General features: G+C 39.9%; 1 long non-coding RNA gene across 1 annotated transcript in view; it reads right to left on the bottom strand.

Annotated features, from left to right (window-relative positions):
- LOC138167227 (uncharacterized) overlaps nucleotides 1-3,001 on the bottom strand; it is a 43,943-nt gene extending 40,942 nt beyond the window's left edge. The window contains exon 1 of the long non-coding RNA XR_011169831.1: nucleotides 2,134-3,001. This is a non-coding gene — a long non-coding RNA (uncharacterized lncRNA). The remainder of the gene's footprint in view (nucleotides 1-2,133) is intronic.
- Nucleotides 3,002-14,589: the final 11,588 nt, after the last annotated feature.

Raw genomic sequence — 14,589 nt, 5'->3', positions numbered from 1 at the left:
CCTTCTCTCCCCCCCCCCCATAAGTTGTTCCTTGGAGAATGGGCAAAAATCTGTTCTCAGAACCATCTGCAAGCCTTTCCAAGATGGCTAAATCTGTCACAGTTTGTGTTCTACTGGTACAGCCTTTGAGAGAGGACCCAGTATCACCCCTATGTTGTGATGAAGTATCAGGGCACTATGCAGATTGAATACAGTGGTAACCAATACTGTGGGGTTTTTAACTTAATTATTATATCATCACATATATTATGATATATCACTATATATGATACATGCAATATAATATTGTGTATGGCATATAATGTTATACAATATAAATAGAATCTATATAACATTTGATATTATATATTTAATTTTATATAATAATTATCTATTATGTCATTACAGATATGTCTTTTATTCGTTTTTTCCATTTGGACACTGGCTTACTTTGTTTACCACCATTAGTAAATTATTTCACATCTGAGCCTCTGATTTTTCCTTAGTGAATGTGGAAAATGGCATATTGGAGTCAAAGGTCCTAAGGCTAAGTTGGCATCGCTGCAGACCCCTTCCAAGTGGTCTCAATGCTCAAAATTTGAGCAGGACATCATGTAACCCTATCTCACCTACAGCATAATGCTGAAGGATAATTCTGTCAGCACCAGACAGGACTTAGTCCCTAGCTGAGATGTCAGCCTGAGTCAGTCTATGTTGGTTCAGCTAATCCTGACACTCCAACTGTTCTTTGACTTGAAACTTAATAAGGATATGGAGTCAACCTGTGATTTCATTAGTATAGAGAAATACTGGGTTAGGAAATTTCCTCTGACAAAGTAGAACATCACCCTCTCTATAACCTACAGTCTTGATAGTTATCAAGATGACAGATCAAGTGACTGGCCAGTTTCACACAGCAAGGATGTGTCAAGAGTAGGATGTGAACCCAGATCTCCCTAATTCTGAAGCTGTCTTTCTACTCTGCCATGTTGCTTTAATAACTGTTACTATTAAGGGTAACAGTGAGCGGACAGCAGCTTCCTGTATTTGAGAGGCAGCACAGCACAATGGGAAGAGTGACTGACCTGGAAGCAGAAGAAACCTGGAATTAGCTTTTGCCTCTAGCTCACTAGCACATGTGATGATTGATGGGTCATGACTTCTCTGAATCTCAATTTTCTCATCTGTAAAATGGGTAGAACACAATGCCTACCTCATAGTGTTGTTACAAAGATAAGCTGATCATGTATGACAAGGGCTAAATAAATGCCATCTGTCATTATTTAAGCCATATCATTAAATTGGCATAATCTGTAAGAAAACGTGGGTCTCCATCTTTTCTAACTATCCGTGCATGTTAGACCAGCCTCAGGATGCTGAGGGTTATTTCAGAGTTTGTAGCTGAATTTGGAGAAGAAGCTGTTACAAGAATTAGTGTCCTTAGAAAATCTGCTTACTCATTTCCCTCTAGAGAAGCCCTTGATCCCTGGTGATGTGAGATGTATATGGCCCGCCCCTCACCTGAGCTAGGTATGTCTTCTGTGTACCCAGGGTCATGGATCTCTTTCTGGTGTTTGGTTGCTCCATGTATAATATCAGGAAATGGAGATGACCAGAAACTAGTTCTGGCTTAGTTAAGTTCCCAGCAGATCAGAGAGTGGTCTAGAATAATAGTTGGCTCCATGTCCAAATGAATTGCATTCTGAGGTTTACACTATCCCTCAGTAGAGGGAGGAAATGGAGTAAGCGGACAGGTAGGGAGAGATACCAATCATAATACATGAACTCTAAGAACAGCATTGGCAGTGGGCGGAGGTAGGACACGGGAAGGGAAAATAAACATTTAAATAGCACCTACTATGTGCCACACACTGTACTAAGTGCTTTAAAAATATTATCACTGAGAGCTAGGTGCTAATATTATCCCCATTTTACAATTGAGAAAACTGAGACAACCAGAGGTTAAATGGCTTGCCCAGAGTCACATAGCTAGGAAGTATCTGAGATCATATTTGAACTCAGATCTTCCTGGCTCCAGGGCCAAAGAGTAGAAATAGCAAATATTTGTCAAGCTACCTAAGCTCTTGGTGGCTCCACTCCTAACTGTATTATCAACTAATTGGACCCAGTGCCTGGCACATGGTAAACACTTACCAAACGCATGTTGACTGACTTGTTGACAACACCATCTGAAGGAGAATATTTGTTTCTGGAAGAAGCTCATGAATATGTTCTGACAAAGCCAGCTTCACTGAGGCTGCAGTTTGGGTTGTTCTGGTCTCATCTACCATGCTAGTCCATTGACACAGGATGGCAGAGCACACTTCCTGGGTAAATCCATCTGATTTCTCCAAAGAAGTAAAGGCAGCACTTTTCCAGCTGATGTATGGGGCATCCTTCCCTTCTCCTTTGTTCTCTGATTGTGAGCAAATGTTAGACGTTCTTCTCATTATCTCAGGATACTGTATAATATTATTATGGTGTCAGGCTATTAGAGGCAGTGAATGCTAAGCACTAACAGCCTTAATTGAGGCTTAGAGCTGTGCTGTAAGCATGTAACCTTACTTAAGGGTGTTTGCAAATGCTTTCTGGAAACAGTTAAAGATGTTTTCAATTGTATGAGCAGCAGCTTGCCCAGCCAAAATCACATAAAAGACACTAGAGATATGGGCATAATCAACATATTTCTTAAGATTTCAATTTTTTTTAGCCAGAGCACAGGGTCAATATGTGAGCCAGAAAGCTACATGTATTCCACCTTCCATATTGTTCCAGGGAGAAAACTAATCAAATGCTGCAAAGTTGTACTCACATCTACCGTGATCTCACAGTCCCAGAATTTCATTCTCTCTTTGAAGTCACTTTACTATGCTAATAATTATCTGTCCAAGAGCCCACATTTGCTGCACACAAACAACTAACAACAAATTCCTTCCACCCTGCTTGGAAAGAAAAAAAAAAAACACTCAGACAGCCCTTCAGGAAGTCTTCGGTCAATCCAAGGAAGGAGACATTCGCCACCTTGCAAATGGAGTTACTGGTCTTACTCTCCCTTAGATCAGAGCAGCTCTCCAAACATTTGGTGCAAGCACGTGGACTAATTCTGGGGCTAGCAATACAGGACAGTAAGGAAAATCTAGTTTAGGAGAGATTGGTTCCAGGCATAAACTATTAAAAGTCTGACTACTCTGAAAGGTTGGACTGAGGAAAGGAAAACTGAAATTAGACACTTTGAAAAATACATACAAACCACTCTCCATTATTCAAAGAAATATTCACTCAGCCTGTGGATTCTCTAGACCTCCCATTTCTCCCTATATTTCCCACAGCCTACTCAGAGTGCAATAGTTTGAAAATACTATAAAAGATCATCCATTAGAAATGGGAGAAAGACCCATATGTACAAAAATGTATATAGCAGCTCTTTTTGTTGTGGCAAAGAATTGGAAATTAAGGGGGTGCCCATCAATTGGGGAATGGCTGAACAAGTTGTGGTATATGCACGTTATGGAATACTATTGCGCTATAAGAAACAGGGAGCAGGCGGTCTTCATATTTACCTAGAGAGGCTTAAAAGAACTGATGCTGAGTGAGAAGAGTAGAACCAGGAGGAATTTGTACACAATTACAGACACAACGTATGTGTGATGACCAACTTTGATAGACTGGACTCTTCTCAACAATGCAGGGATATAAGTCAATCCCAAAAGACGCATGATGGAGAGAAAAACGTGCATCCAGAGAAAGAACTAGAAAGAACTAAATTTATATCCAGGTGGAAGCAAAATACCTGATCTTTTTCCTTCTCTTATTTGATTTTATGTCCTCTTTACCATTTTTCATTCCAGCTGGTACAATTCATCCTTATAACCTGACCATTGTATAATGTGAAAGTATTTACAGATCCTATACTTGATAATAAGCTGCCATGGGGGGGAGGGGAGGGAGGGGGACAAAATGTGAAATTCAAGGAATTGTGGAATTGAATCCTGTAAACTAAAAGGAAACAAACAAATTAATAAATTAAAGTTTAATTTAAAAAAAACTGAAATGAATTTAGACTCCACTAATCCAGAATCTGTGATAATTCTCCCAGGCTGGGCTGGGGCTGACCACTGCATTATCTGGGGGGAAAGGATTCGCTAAGCAAATTAACAGTATAAACAATTTTTCAGGGCCAGCTTAAGCTTCTATAAAAGGACAAAATTTCCTAGTTCTTCAGCAGCATGTGTTTGCATACAAAAAACAAATCAGTGTACTAATGTTAGTGAATATTTTTCATTCATTAAAGCAAGACTGGAAGGACTTCTACATGACACATTTACTTAAAAGTAATTTAAAATATTTAATGTTGTATTTCTTTGAAAAAAAGATTTTCAGACTTTTACAAAGTAATTCCACTTTTCAGCTGGAGTTAATGATAGTCTCATTTTGTGGAACAAAATGAGGTTGGGGAGGTGGGGGGGGGGGCAGTATTTGTTGCTTTTTCCTTTCTTTTCATGGCACAAAGGAGCACAGGTAATCAGAACTTAATTGTAGAGAAACTGGAGACTGGCAAGTTAGAGGACAAACCAGGTGGCAAGTGGATAGAGTTCCGGGCCTGGAGTCAGGAAGACTTATCTTCTTGAATTCGAATCTGCCCTCAGACACTTACTAGCTGTGTGACCCTGGGCAAGTCATTTAACTCTGTTTCCTAATCTGTAAAAATGATCTGGAGAAGGAAATGGTAAATCAATATCTTTGTCAAAAAAACACCAAATGGGGTCATGGAGAGTCTGACATGACTGAACAACTACTTAGAGGAATTGAAATCAACATCCAGAATATACATTAGCTGTTATATTCTCTCCTATTCCACCACCGGTTTTGGTTGTTGTTGTTTTGGGGTTGGGGGGGGGGGGGGAGGTTTACTGTTCAAACTAAGAAATCCTCTATGGGAGAACGTCACTAAATAAATTTGTTCTGGCTAAACTCTCCTCCTTGTTCCTTCCCATATGCAACATTCCATTTCCTGTCCCTGTGCTTGTGTTCAGGCTGTCCCCCATTCCAGGAAGTATCCCCTCCTTTCCCCTGCCTCTTAAAATCCCAATCTTGCTTCAAGGCTCAGCTCAAATGCCTCCTCTTACACAAGGTCTAATGTTGCAAGTATCCTCTTTCCTTATATTATTCTGTGTGTGTGTATATAATTTATTTATTTCCATGCCTGCTCTTTCTACTGTGCCATCCCAACAGAATATATGCTTCTTTTTAAATAGCATTTTGTTTTTTCTAATTTACACGTAAAGAAAAATTTTAATATTCATTTAAAAATTTTGAGTACCACATATTCTTCCTCCCTCTTCATCCCCCTCCCTAAGAAAGTAATTTGATATAGGTTACATACATGCAATCATGTAAACCATATTTCCATATTGGTATGTTGTGAAAGAAGAAACAGACCAAAAGAAAAAAACATTAAAAAAAATAAAGTGAAAATAGTATGCTTCGATTTGCATTCAGATTCCATCAATTCTTTCTCTGGATGTGAATAGCATTTTTTCTTCATGAGTCCTTTGGAATTTTCTTCGATCATTATATTGCTGGGAATAGCTAAGTCATTCATAGTTCATCATACAATGTTGCTGTTACTGTGTACAATGTTCTGGTTCTGCTCATTTCACTTTGTATACGTTCATGTAAGTCTTTCCAGGTTTTTCCAAAACTTTACCTGCTCATTGTTTCTTATAGTGCAAACATTCCATTGCCTTCATATACTGCAACTTGTTCAGCCACTCCCCAATTGATGGGCATCCCCTCAATTTCTAATTCTTTGCCACCACAAAAAAAAAAAGCTGCTATAAATATTTTTGTACAAGGAGGCACTTTTCCCTTTTTAAAAATCTCTTTGAAGCTGGCCTCAGATGCTTGACACTTAACTAGCTATGTGACCTTGGGCAGGTCACTTAACCCCAATTGCCTTGCCTTCCCCCTCCAAAAAAAAAATCTCTTTGGGATACAGACCTAGTAGTGTTATTGCTGGATCAAGGGTATGCACAGTTTGATTGCCCTTTGGGCATAGTTCCAAATTGCTCTCTAGAATGATTGGATCCATCCACAACTCCACCAATGCATTAGTGTCCCAATTTTCCCACATCTTCTCAAACAGAATATATGCTTCTTGAGGGTAGGATCTATTTCCTCACTATCATTGTATCCCTTGAGATTAGTCCAGTTCCTGATTGTAATAGAATACAACTATGCTAGAAATGACACACAAGATGAATACAGTGAAACTTGGAATGACTTACATGAATTGATACAAAGTAAACAAAACTGAGCCGGACAAACAATATACACAGTGATTATAACAACCCAAAGCAATAGAAAATGAATGTTGCAAAATTATGAAGAAAAATCTTGACCCCCCAAAAAGTTATGAGAAGACATCTCTCCCGATTAGTTTTCAGAGGTGGGGGGCTCAGTTGTCAAACATTGAATATTTAATTAGATTTTTTTCAATGTACTGATTAGTTTTGTTGAATTTTTTTCTCTCCTTCCTCTGTCTTTTTCTAAAAAATTATTTGTTATAAGGAATGGTTTTCTGGGAGGAGGTAGGGAAGGATATGATAAGAAATAAAGCAATGTTAAAACAAAAGATATTCCTTCAAAAAAATCTTTTAGAAATAGATGGGAATATTGGCAATTAAAAGTTTGGAAATTTCACTCATTTCATCCAAGTATAAGAAGAATGTTCCATTGAATCAATCAGAGGCATCATTTAGTTATAAACAAGTGCTAGAGGAGGCCTACTGAATCAACCAATCTATCAAAACCTACCAAAGTAATCAACCAACCAATGATATTAAACTAAATATGAACAATCTAGTTAATCAAGTTGTGAAAGGATGAGAGCCATTGAAAAAAGTGGAAAAACATTGTAGAGTTAGGAAGTGATTTAAGGCTAGCAATTGACTGAAGAGACTGTCACATCTTGTGGATTTTGTACATCTGGCATCCTAGAGAAGAAAGCCAGCTTCAGTCAAGCTCCTGAGAAGGAATTTCTGGGAGAAGTTCTCCTTCAGCTCCTACACACCCTCGAACCAGAGCAAACCTCATGAATGTTTTAGATTTAGATTTCTAATATATCTTTAGGATTTGTACTTCTCATCGACACGCTGACGGTAATGTCTATGTCCAGAACCAAGGATAGCTAGCCAAGCTGAGTTAAAGTTTCTAGAAGCTAATTAAGTTTGGCTGGCTAACTGATACCTCCTGAAAAACTTCGGGGGAGGCACAGTAGTGGAAACCTATGAGCTACAGTACTAGAAAATCACCTTCTTCAAGGTACTTTAGAATCCTGAGGGAACAAGCAGTAATCTACCTTTTGGGGACCCAGCCTCCCAATGCTAATGGGGGTTGGGAGAGTGACCTGAGAGTCTATAGTACTACAAGAAATATTTATTGAGTGTCTATTATGTGTAATGTACTTTGGGGGATACAAAGATGCATAAGACATAGTCCCTGCCATCTAGGAGATACAATATGGCTGAGAAGATGAAACGTGAGGACAAATAATTACCGTACCAACAAGTCACCTTTGTTGGCCATTATCTCTTGGTATGGTTTTCTTTTTCATCTTAGTCTTTCAATACATATAAGGCCAGCTGCCTGTTTCATCTAATATTAATCAAGCTAGTAAAAACCTGGTAAACCTCCCATTAAGAAAGACTATCTTGGTAACAAAAGAGATTGATCCCAATGACTAGAGTAAAATTAAGGCTCGCTTCAAATCAGATTCAAAATTTTAAAAGCCAGTTTGGAATAAAAATCTAGAGGAAATATCCCTGGTTCCAAAAACACGATATTTTTGTAATGCTGAGCTAGGCCCTGGTACTTTGGGCTATTAAATTTAGCAATCCTGGGATTATTAAATTCCTTGACTAGTGTTACCTCTAAGTAAGGCAATCAGTAACTTTTCAAGGGTTTATGGCATTTTAATAATTACATTAGGACATTTAGTTGGTACAATAGATAAAGCTCTGGCCCTAGAAACAGGAGGACCTGGATTCAAATTCAGCCTCAGATACTGGCTGTGTGGTCCTGGGCGAGTCACTTAACCCTGTTTGCCTGTGTTTTCTCATCCATAAAATGAGTTAGAGAAGGAAATGGCAAAGGACTCCAGTATCTTTGCCAAGAAAACCCCAAATAGAGTTATAATGAGAATTACTGAAATGACTCAACAACAGCAACAATAATTCCTTCAACTAATCTTTGATTTCATCAACACAGGTACTCACCTCAATGATACAGATTGCAGGTCATTCATGCCTGTCCCATCCCTGCTTGTCCCCTTCCCCTCCCCCTTTATGTCCTCTCCTCCCTCCATAGAGGGTCCACCTGGTATAGTGGGAACCTTCCTCTTGACATTGCATAGATGCCAATGGAGCATGTAGGTGGTTCATCAGGTCATCAGTCTTTCATTCTTACTATATAAATAGATAGTCTTTTTAAAAAAAATTTCAGTCTTACATTTCTTGAATGACATCCTTTACACTGTTTATTCTATATATTCCCTCACTAGAATGTTATAAAATTTATACGTATTAGGACCAACCTAGAAATAAATGGATCAATACACAGCACATAAATGTGCTCTGAGAAAACTTGAATGGAAATGCCTTCTAAAAGGCTCCATCTCAATCAGATGGCTAGCCGCCCACCATGAGCCTCTCTTTTGCCTACGGGGTGACCTTCAATTCATTTCTTAGGAAACTGAGCTATTGCATGACTTGCAGCCATAAAACAGCACCAGGAGAATAGTGGCATTAAAAAGATGGGCCTTTGTTTCAGGGAGAAGCATGGGTTCACGAAAAGGACTGCATAATTTCCCAAAGGCGATCTACCCCACTCTTCCCCTTCCTGTCCATTTGCAATGTGTGCCCAAGATAGATGTGCTGGTGGAGAAGCTTTATGAGTTGTCTGTCCAGCTGTATATCACAACCCCAAAAGGGGAATTCTTTATCTACTGGGTTGCTGTTGTTTTTTTTCCTGGATGGAGAGTTAGATGATTTCTTATATTTCTGATTTCTAATAAATAAATCTAGATATGGACATGGAGAGAGATAGAAATATATATATATATGTATATATATATATATATATTTCCCTTATTAGATAAACTTAAAATGTAGGTTTTTAAGTAACAGAAGTGACAAAGAGAAGAATATTAATTTTACCCGAGCTGTAGCTTCAATATAATGGACTGTCAAGATAAGAGCAGCAACACCAACAGCAGCTAGTATTCATAAGGCGTCTCCTGTGTTCCAGGCCCTGCACTAGCCTTTCACAAATATTATTGCACTTGCTCCTCAGGACAACCCTGGGAGGTGCAGTTGACGGAAATGAGGCAAAAGAGGTGGCGTGACCTACCCAAAGTAAGTGTCTGAGGTGGGATTTGAACTTGGGTCTTCTTGACTCTATCTACTGTACCCTGTCTGCTGCATCACCCCTGATGCCTCTGTGTAGTGCATCAAGCACCAGAGAGTGACAGCTACTACTGATGAACATTCTACTCTCGGTCTGTGTTGTTGTTCAGTCGTTTCAGTGGTGCCCAACTCTTTATGACCCTCTTTGGGGGTTTCTTGGCAAAGACACTAGGGTAGTTTGTCATTTCCTTCTCTGGCTCATCTTACAGATGAGGAAAATGAGGCAAACAGGGTTAAGTGACTTGCCCAGGGTCACACAGCTGCTAAGAGTCTGAGGGCAGATTTGAACTCAGATCGTCTTGACTACAGCCCTGGCGCGCTATTCGCTGCACTGCCCAGCTGCTCCTCTTGCCCTAAGAACTAATCATCAGAGCAGTGAATATCAAATCAAGAAATCCCTGGCTGTGGGATAAATGCCTGAGATGTAAAAGGGGATAAGAAAAAAAATCAATAGTGAAAAAATGTAAAAGTAGGAGAAATGCTACCACGTACTACAAAGGACAAGTGAACTCCTGGGGCAGAGGCAAGGAAAACACGCTGTAATTTAGGCAGAGGACTTGGGTGTGATCTGACTCTGAAACTCGCTAACTGTGTGACCTCAGACAAGTGACAGCTCTTCAGCATTCCAGTTTCCAAGGAGAGGAATTGGACTTAGATGATATCTAAGTTTTCTTCCACTTCCAAATCCAGATCCAATAAGTATAGGTACTACCAAGAATAATGCTTCTCTCCAGGAGTGTGATGGTAAATGAATAACAATCAGCATGGGGTGGTGGGGAGATGTAGGCAGGCCACACTTTTAAGTTTAATGTGCATTATTAACATTTTCTATATCACTTTCTTAAGTCTAGACAATTAACAAAACAAATCCAGGCCTGAATCATAATGTTTAATGATTTCTGACATGTAAGATCTCACAATGAAAATTTAACAACCAGCTCACAGTAGCCTCTAGGAGTGGTCTCCAGCATCCCACTTCTGTTATGCCAGGGTAGAGCACCATTTTAATACCTTCCTTTGCCAAATTTTTTTTCAACTCATCCTATTGATGGATTCTTTCCATGGGAACATAAAAAGAAGTCAATTTGTTTTGTATAGTAAGGTGTACCTGTTGTCAAGAGGCTCCATGTGCCCATAGATGCTCACAAGGACCCAGAAACTACAAGGGTTCTTTCTCAGAGAGCATTATGACTTATAGCTGGAAAGGACCTTACAGGCTGTCTGGCTGCAACCCCTCATGTGACTAATATGGGAACTGAAGCATAGAGAGGCTAAGTCTCTTATCCAAGGCTTCGTGCCACCTAAGTGGAAGAGCTGGACTTCCACCCTAGGTCCTTCCAACCCTGCATCTACCTGCCATTGCACTCCTCCAAGTTATACAGTCACTATGTGATGGAAAAAGTCAGTATGGTTACCAGTGGTTTAAATCAGAGTAGTAAACGTGTCAGCAAGCAATTAAGAGAAAGTACTACTGAAATGCCATTTGTCTCTGAACAGTGGCTCTCACATGAAAAACATCCCAAAGGAAAACTAGAACCTTCTAAGTTGTTTCTATTAGAGCACTGGATCTGTAGTCAGAGAACCTGGTTCAAATCCTGCTTCTGACCCTTACTACCTGTGTGACCTTGGGCAAATCACTTAATCTTTCTCCATCTCCATTCTCCTCATCTCAGAAATGAGGGGTTTGGGTTAGATGGCCTCTGATCTTCCTCTAAGCTCTAGGCTATGAACCTAAGTTCTTCATCTGAGAATTTTAACCAACCCAAAGAAGCACTGGCTCATAGTTTGAGTTGGGAAGGAACATTGGAGCCATCTAGTCTAATCCTTTCATTTTACAGATAAAGAAACCCAGAAAGTTAAATGGCTTGCCTGAGGTCATATAGCAGGTAAGTAGGGATGAAGCAAGTGAAGATATCTGTTGGTCTCTTTCATTTATATCAGCTAGGGAGAAGAAGACGGAAGAGTGGCCTAAATCAGTCATGTCTAAAACAGAGATTGTTGTTTGTCCTTCATTTTGGAAGGGGATCAATGACATCATGGGGTGATGTCTTGACTCTTTTTCTTCCCGAGTCATCAAAGTCCAGTGGTAGGATTTATTCTTAAAGAACAAACAGTTATCAAAGCTTTCCTAAATAGAAACTTTGACATATCTAATCATTTTAACCATTTGTACAGTTTTATAGCTAAGTGCTTCCTTATAATGATCTTGTTCTATAGGGCAAGGTAAATATCCTCATTTTATAGACAATGAAACTGAGGCTCAGAGTGTTTAAATGGTCACACAGCTAATAAGTATCTCCTGATCATAGTTATAACTAGCAATTCTAGCACCCAGAGCAACCTAAACAAAATATGAGCAACATGGAATGGGGCCTCATCAACTAAGACAAATTTTGTTGAGGTTTTGTAGACACTCCAGGACATATAATCTTGGAGGGGGAGAGACCCTAGGATACCACCTAATGTGAGGAAGACAGAGGCATTTCCTCATGGGCACAATGAAATCAATTCAGGGAAGGCTACAGGGGAGAGGAAAAAGGTCAGAGAGGAGGAGGTTGGCAAAAGTTTTGTTGAGCTGGAATGGGAATACCAGGAAAGGAAATGGGCCGCTCAGTAGCTTCCTATTTTAATGAATTATTCTTCATAAGTAAAAGCTATGCTCAGTTATTTCTAACTGTGGGTGGGATGTGAGTGCCGCCTGCCCTCTCTAAATTTCATTGTCCTGAAACAAAGCTATGTCATCCCACCCTAGACACATCTTTGTTCTCAACTCCAAGTCCAGTGTTCTTTCCAGTACATCAAGCAGCCTCTTAAAAATGGGTGGATAACTTATTATTCTGCCTAAATAATACTCATTTATAATTATTTTCATAAAAAGGGAGGCTTCTGTGGTCATTTTAAGCATGCTGGATAGTTTGTTCTCTTAAGTAGGCTAACATGGTCTTATTTTTGTTCTCATTTGTTTAGTAAACCTTTCTCCCTCTGCACACATGAGGGTAAAAGTAATCCTCAGCTGAGTCCTGGTCTGAATTTTGAATTCTCTATCAGTGGGATTTGTACAAATAAGTCATTTTACTATGTATTCAGCCAAGTTTTACCTAATCACCACTGACCTCCAGTAATAATCTCACATGGAGACAAACCCAGCCTCAGGGGTGGTTCCAGATGGAGCCAGTTCTATAGCAGGAGCAGGAGAGAAAAGAGGCAGAAAGGAAGAAGGAGAAAGAGCCATCCAGCTCGGCACTGGCCTGCTTGATCTGACCTGGGACTGGGTTATTCTGTGAGCAAGAAGCCCCTGGATGGAGGATACAGAGACTGTCCCAAGACTGAGAGGCTGGCCCAAGTAGACCCCACATCTCACAGACACAGACAACCAAGGACAGAAGCAGATCTCCCTAATGGTTGGTGCAAAGGCCTCTACCTAGTCTCAGATGAAGCAGTCACTGTGCCAGAGGAGTAATAATTTAACAGCTCACTGAATAGACTTATTTTTGTATTTGCTTGTGGCTAAAACATTGGGTGCACATTTGTTTACCATAGGGTTTGGCAGCAGGCCAGGACTGGAAATCAGATGCTATAGGTTTGCTGTTACTCTGCTGATGTCCTTGCTTCGTGGCCACTTAGCTTACAAACCTAGAAATTCATTTCTTTTTTTTCCTTTGAGAGGAACGAAGCTGGGAGAAGTGGAGGCAGGGAGATGCCTAAAATATACTCCAGTCAGATTTTATAAGAAGCCCTGTGTGGTCCCCTTGTGTACATGAGAAATTGATCCAAAAAGATAGGGAGCTTGTCTAGTCTGTGTAAATATATGCCTCATGCTTTCCCACTAGTTTACTCTCTTGCTTTTTCTGGAGATGTGTTTTTCTTTATTTCCATTCTTCATTGTACTATGTTTTTGGTCCTGTTTTCTCCCTCACCACAAAAAAATATACTATTTCTATCTGAACTGTGAAAGGGCAGGCTGTTTTTTCCAGTAGTGTTCTGAACATGGCGCAATCTTATCTTTGTTTAGCCCCTAAAAATCAAAATGGCCATTTGAACCCAAATCCAGTAGAAGCATTTGGGAAATAATTCATCAGAGCACACCTGCCCAGGCCATAATACCACAGTGAGGATAGGAACACAAAATAAACAAATCTTCCAGCAGGAATGGATTTCTTGCTGTCAGACAAGCCATTGATTCCAAGCAGTGAGTCAGAACACTTTGTGATACTGCATACATGCCTTACAATGGCTGGGGCTCTTGACTTTCTTTGTCAGTTTTCCATGAGTGAGATGGAAGGTAAGGAGGCATCATGCAGTAGAGAGAGTGACCTCTTAAGTGTCTAGATGATTAAATTCTTGAAAAGCTGAAAATCCCTTGCCAAAATTCCTAAGTGGGGTAGAAGGTAGAGGTAGTTGCAAACATGATGGGGGAGGGAAGGAATCTGACAAATGTAAGGGGTAGGTAGGAAGTAGGAGTCAGAGGAGTCAATGAATGGTGAAGAAGGTTGGTCAAACCCTTTACTGGAGTTCTATCTCCTTTCTTCTTCCTTATCATCACCTAGGTATATATTAGCAAGTTGACAGGTGGGTCACTGATATAGAAGATTAAAAAGATCTGAAAACCAGAGACTCTACATAATCCCTCTGATTCTAGATATGCCTACATCAAGCCATATAAGTGGCAAAAAAACAATCTGACCAATTATTTAGCAATTGGGAAAGAGGGGTATTGAGAATGTACTGATATTTTGACATACCCATGAATTATTTTTATTTATAATACAAGCATGTAGGTTTCAGGATCTACCCACCCAATGGAATGGGGCCAAGTAGGCTGAAGGTTATAGTGGAAAGAACACTGACTCTGCAGTCCAAGGACCAGAGTACAAACCTTGCCTCTGACATTTATTACCCCTGTAAACCTTTGACAACTAATTTAACCTCCCTGGACCTCAATCTCTTCATAAGTGAGGGAGTTGACCTATATGGCCTCTGAAGTTCCTTCCAGTTCCAACAATTCTATATAGTACCCTGAGTGAGGAAGGAAAGGAGTAGAGAAAGGAAGGAAAAGGGAAGGGAAAGAAAAGGGAAAGGAAAGGAAGGAAAAAGGAAGGGGAAGGAAGGAAGGAAGGAAGGAAGGAAGGAAGGAAGGAAGGAAGGA

The sequence above is a fragment of the Petaurus breviceps genome, unplaced genomic scaffold (assembly GCF_028583685.1).
Source record: "Petaurus breviceps papuanus isolate PSGF00001 unplaced genomic scaffold, PetGlider_PUasm1.0 229, whole genome shotgun sequence".
In the NCBI taxonomy this organism is placed as follows: domain Eukaryota; kingdom Metazoa; phylum Chordata; class Mammalia; order Diprotodontia; family Petauridae; genus Petaurus; species Petaurus breviceps.
This window is presented reverse-complemented; position numbering and strand designations above follow the sequence as displayed.